The sequence below is a fragment of the Pseudochaenichthys georgianus genome, chromosome 23, assembly GCF_902827115.2.
Source record: "Pseudochaenichthys georgianus chromosome 23, fPseGeo1.2, whole genome shotgun sequence".
Classification (NCBI taxonomy): domain Eukaryota; kingdom Metazoa; phylum Chordata; class Actinopteri; order Perciformes; family Channichthyidae; genus Pseudochaenichthys; species Pseudochaenichthys georgianus.
The window spans coordinates 21,189,480-21,195,479 of NC_047525.1; the positions used below are offsets into that span (position 1 = coordinate 21,189,480).

At 42.6% G+C, this 6,000-nt stretch overlaps 1 long non-coding RNA gene across 1 annotated transcript in view; it reads right to left on the reverse strand.

The window, feature by feature from the left end:
* LOC139433012 (uncharacterized) overlaps nucleotides 1–2,245 on the reverse strand; it is a 32,758-nt gene extending 30,513 nt beyond the window's left edge. The window contains exon 1 of the long non-coding RNA XR_011642578.1: nucleotides 2,171–2,245. This is a non-coding gene — a long non-coding RNA (uncharacterized lncRNA). The remainder of the gene's footprint in view (nucleotides 1–2,170) is intronic.
* Between the last annotated feature and the right edge of the window lie 3,755 nt (nucleotides 2,246–6,000).

Below are 6,000 nucleotides of genomic sequence, written 5' to 3' on the forward strand. Positions count from 1 at the left end.
GGAAATTATTTGCATTTCCTGTCACAGTGGCTGGCAGGAGACACATTTAGAGCTCGCCTGGGAGAGAAATCTAGCCCTTTATCCTTGGCACCAATTGCTTTCTGTCCACCATCTCCTGCGAGGGACAGTGATCCCATATTCAAATTAACATGCAATCCACTTTGGACTGCCTTCCATAGAAAGAACACAAGAGGTGAAGATGGGGAGACGGGCTGATTTAAAAGCAGTCTGGGTAAAAAGCAACACCGATGGAGGATGCAGGAGATGCATCTTTGTGGTGTTTATCCACATTTGAACTGTCTCAAAACAGGATCCTCGGCTAATCTCGGTAAGCCATCCTTGTGCTGCTTCAACAGACTGTGAAAGATCATATTAGTGTGCGTCTGCTGCCTCTCGTTTCACACCAAAACCTGAGCAGTGATTGGATTTTGTGCCATTTAGTCAGGAAGTGCTCAGACGGTGAGACACAGTTGGCCCCGTTTGGATATGTGATCCGACAAGCGTAAAGGGAGAAAAAGTGTATTTACTCATGACACGAGGTGCGTGTGTTCAGGATGTGACGACCCGTGCACTTAACTCATGGGCATATTATCATGCTTCTGCTGGTGACAAGGTGTGTGTTGCCCACGGCTACACAGCAGCAGAGGTGTGTGGCATGATGGGAGCTGGCTGACAGGCGGCGGGTAACCGAGCGTCGGGAGAGAAACTGCAGCCAGTCGTATCTGTGAGCGGGCAAAAGCCAAGGTCCAATCGGATTCCTCTGAGCAGGGGACGGAACGTTTCGCTTGCCCAGCATCCTTCAGTCATGCCGAGGAACCACTTTCACACGAATGACAAGCTCTCTCTGAATCGCTTCCACATACTCTTGTGGTGATAAGATGGCATATGACATCCCGGTGATAAAGTGACGTGCTTTATTGGAATCGCACAAATCAGAGAATGCTGCACTTGAGGTGTGTCGCAATATGAAGGCTAAGTAGGCCTATGACTTGTAGCAAGAGAGTGCTGCACTGCTCTTATTTTAAGGGGGTGGGTTTGAATGTGGGGAATTTAGCTTTAATGCTACACAGCACTATAGCACACTTTCTCTGGTGTTGTTGAGAAATGTGCTGTGAACTTTTTTTTTTAACTCAATATCCTACAAAGGTTTTTTTTCCTGAAATAACTCATACTGTGTCTTTATGAACTTATTTTTATTTGAAGATATCCCTCTATTTTCAACATGAAGGAGGACTGATCTTATTTGATACATTAAATGTTGACTTTAAATTTGAACAAAAGTGCTTTATTGGAATCGCACAAATCACATAGTGTGAGAAGAATGCTGCACTTGAGGTGTGTTGCAATATCATAATATATTCGATCCTGGTTACTGTAGAAAGTTAATTCACATAAATCTATTTTTGTTATTGTTTGAGCAATGAAAATAAAATCACAAATAAATAGTAAGTCAGCAACAATATTTTTTTGACAAGCAGTCCCCGAATTCGAGGTTGTTGTCGCATGTTTGATGATGTGCTGGTAATCCTGTTTCATGCTCTCATGGAGAGGAGTCGCACCATCATCCCCAGGCATGACAATCCCACCTACAGCACAGCAGTGTGTCAAGCAACCTCCGCAACACCAGTATGACTGATGTGTTTACGCATTCTCTTATCATATTTACCCCTCGGTATCATCAGTGCAGACTACTCAACATTTACAGGAAAGTGACTCACAAACTGTCAAGAACAGTGGTGCATTATTTGAAAACGTGGGGGCAGATATACTGCTGCGGCAACCAGAGTTCCCGTTAGAATATTTTTTCGCCGGTCAACATGTCCGTTAAAGTTTAGTTCTTCCGGACACAATTTGAAAAGTGCCGGTCAAAGGTCTTCTTTGTTATTTATTGAGCTTTAAAACAAATTGATATGATTCGATATTAAACAAGCTAATAATAGATTAACTACATTATTCAAAAGTGTTCAGTAATTTACAATAACACGGGAATAATAAACGGAGCGCTCTCCCCCTCCTGACAGCCCGTCAATATCAAGCAGCTCGCGGATCAGTAATGAGTGACCCGACAGTGAAACTAAACATATCTATAGCTAGTTACGGTAGTTTGAGAGGTAATTAAAATAGCTACGTGTGATATTCTAACCTGAAGTGTGTGTGTTGTTCCGCTCACCGCTGCAGGTGGTTATGCAGAGCTGCGTGTCGATTCGTCAGCAGCAGCTGATCTCTCTCTCCCGTCAGATTAGACTTCACTCGCGTTTATGTCCATATCGATCAGATCCAGCTAGTTCTAGCTAATGATAGGACTACCTGCTTAAAAGACAGCTAAACAATGAGCGTCGCTATGCAACCGGGTGAGGCCGCAAAGTATTGCGCAGCATTATGCATTTGTTTACATGCCGACCGGAACCCAGAGGCATTACCAACAGATCAACGCACAATCAACCAATACAGGATATCTCTTTCTCCACATTAAGTGTTAGACATTATAATTGACTATTCTTGTCTGTCACATACTCTTTTGTCTGTCACATAAGTGGCGCAAGTTGCGCAACTGATGCAGTGTTGCGCTAAGGGGAAATATTTTTTTTGACCGGACGCTTTGACCAGAGAGATTTAGATTTGCCGGTCTTCAGCATATTTTACCGGTCGTAGTGTGGTAATTACCGGCTAACGGGAACTCTGGCAGCAACATTTTTCTTCATATGGCAGATATTGACTATAAACCCCACATCTGGGGTGTGAGGAAATAACAATAATACGGTTTGAGGAATGCACGGTGCAGTTTTGGATAGTCGACTCACTTCTCAGAGAGTGGGCCTAAATGATCTTGAGGATGGAGCGAGGGAAGAATTCAAATCACACCTACACACTTCCATCGCGGCGTAATGGAGAAAAGAATGGCAGCGTGGAAGTCATCCCTTACCGCATGATAAGTGGGACTCTCAGTGATACATGATAGCCCAAAACATTTGCAGCGGAGAGGTCAGCCTTCAGAAAGAGACAAAATGATGTAGGAGATAACAGCGACAGCCGAGGTGACAAAAAGAAAGACAGAAATATATCTGCCTAGAAAAGGAGATGGAGGTGGAGTGAGATAAAGAAGTGGGGGGGGGGGAAGCAGTCTATTGATGCGGCTGCAAATTTCCCCCTGGCCAGCTCTGACAAAAATTGATGATTTTTATGAAGAACCTTGGCTTTGTATATTTCATCTCATATATCTTTCCTAACAGGAAGGCCATCTTTGTACGACTCGTAGAAAGAGAGTGCTGCATTGCTCTATCTTAAGGGGGTGGGTTTGAATGTGGGGAATTTAGCTTTAATGCTACAATATAGCAACTATAGCACACTTTCTCCGGTGTTGTTGAGAAATGTGCTGTGAACTTTCTTTTTAACTCAATAGCCTACAAAGGTTTTTTTTCCTGAAATAACTCATATACGGTGTCTTTATGAACTTATATTTAATTGAAGATATCTCTCTATTTACAACATGAAGGAGGACTGATCTTATTTCATAAATTAAATGTTGACTTAAAAAAAAGCTATGATAATTATTTTCCACAATCACCATAAAGGAACAAAATCTACTTTGTCAATTTATCTCAAAATATGTATTTAACAGCAGTTAATGGGAGTTATTAGCAAACAGTAAAGAGACAATATAAATGTGTGTTTGCGGCGGCGCGTTATTAGATTTTAAATGAGCAACTGAATATTTTATATATAAATTATAAACTATATTATTAGAACATGTCTACCTGTGTTTTGCACAACAATAAAAGCTTAAGGTTAACCAAGCCAACTTTCCTTAAATTGTTCCTACATTATTGAACTGAACAAATCTAGCACCATTTTACCTAATGTTAAATACAAGAAAACTATTAAGAGCTTCAAGATATTAAACGGGCATGCATATATTTAAGTTTGTATTTTTTGTCTCTACTGTGACATGTTTAATGTTTAAAAAAGCTGTTTATTTTTCACATACTGCCTGTGCTGCTGCACCTCTTTTCACCCTCTGTCTGAAACCACAGGCCAGTCTGCTCTGATTGGTTAGCTGGTCCAACAAACGTACATAAAAAATCTTCCAAAACAGACACAAATACCCGTTTCTTTGTATCCTCTAATATCCTCTTTCTAATATCCTCTAATTATGTTGACTGTGATACCCCCCACAATCAATACAGCTTGCACAAATTCTACCCTCTTTCTTCCATGCTGGATTCTTAGCTGTGGACGGTGTACTCGCAGCCTGCGACCTCTGACCCCAACACGCCACATCTCACCCCCCCGGGGACTGTTGTGTCTCGGCTTCTCTCTGTACTACATGCTCCTCCACAGCCCCCATAAACCACCTTGGAAAACAACCTAGCCTGGCGCCCTGCTCACTGGAAGGCCTGTGGGATTGGGCACAAGTCTGGTCTTGTGTTGATCAATAATGTACTCTCTCATCACCATCGCAATACCTGTCCCCTCCGCTTCTGAGAAGACAACAGAAGAAATAGCTCAGCCTGGATTTGTTGCTCCCGATGACGGATAATGGGAGATAACGTCGCCTGGCAACTGTTCTGCAGCATTCATACACCGAAGGGTCTGAGCGCGAGGAATTCTCACTCTGAGCCTGGATGTGTATTCTTGTATTGACCGACTGTCACTGTAAACATCCTCCTGTAGCTCAAACTGACAATAAAGTAAATGAAATGCTTCATTTGTCTTCATGCACTCTTTTTAGTTTTGTGCACAGAAGCCATGACAAAAGCTGTGTCCAGTATATTCCCTTTACTGCTGCTGTCAACATAAGAGATCGCCTGACAATACAACACACCCAATTATTATCCGAGGCGTCTGCTGTATAAATATAATAAGTAATCTTTCTACATGCTGGCTGATTTGTACAGCCGGTCACTGCATGAATCATTCTGTCCACCATCTGCGGATAAACAATTCATGGGCTTTGAAAGCAATGTAGGCATCGGAGACCTTGACTGAAAAAGTCATTTATATTTAAAAGTCTTTAATACTTAAATGCAGGTTTCATCATTCCCAGGCTGTATTCTCCATGTTTACAAAAGAGAAAACACACAATGTATTCAACAACAGTGAAAAGCCAGGAGGAAGGCAATTTAAAAACACACATCTCAAAATAATTTCCTAGTTTCCTCCCACCTGTCCTTCAGTGGTGTTTATCGAGTGTAAACAACCGCCGCCAAGCATGTGAATGCAGAGAAAGCACACCCAAAAGACAAAAATGTCAAACAGCGAGATCTAGAGCAAATCAAAACGGACGAGCCAAAGCAGAACATTTAGCCTCCTGTGGCTCTGTCTGCCTCCGAGAAATCAGTCACGGCCAACCATGGTAATGCTGGAGGGACTGCCTGCTGTCAGCCTGAGATGAGCACTCACAGTTTCTACCACAGGTTCTATGTGTTCTGACTCGCTGTACCCACAAGGAGCTTTTAGCTGCCTGCCTGCCTGTCGGACAGAAAAGAACACCCTGTTTAAGAGCTGACAAAAACTGGACCTCTAGCAAAAGACGAGAGGAGAGGAGAGGAGAAACATGGATTACTCCGACTCCCCATTACTTTCAGTGCAAAAAACAAACAAAACCTTTAGAGATATTTTTGGTGATTTATGACAGAATAGGATATTTCCATTTGTCAGCGTGTCCTTATTAAATAATAATCGAATTAAAGCAGGTTAACAGTAAGTACAGTCAAAAGTCTACAGTGATGCTAGCTTTGAGGTAAATGCTAATGCCTGCATGCTAAGATGCACTTAACAACATGCTGATGTTTAATAGTGCTCACATCTCACTGTAGCGTGTTAGCATGCCAACCTTTGCATAAGTGGGGAGTGGACCTAACACCCTCTAGGGGGGTCCTCACCGCAAAATGAGCGCCTTACCCCACTGTACAGGCGAGTTGGGTACTTTTTTAAATATACCTGGGCAGGCTCTGTTTTGCCGAGGTCCTCTGGCACTTGCGGGCCGCTAAGGGGTGGTGG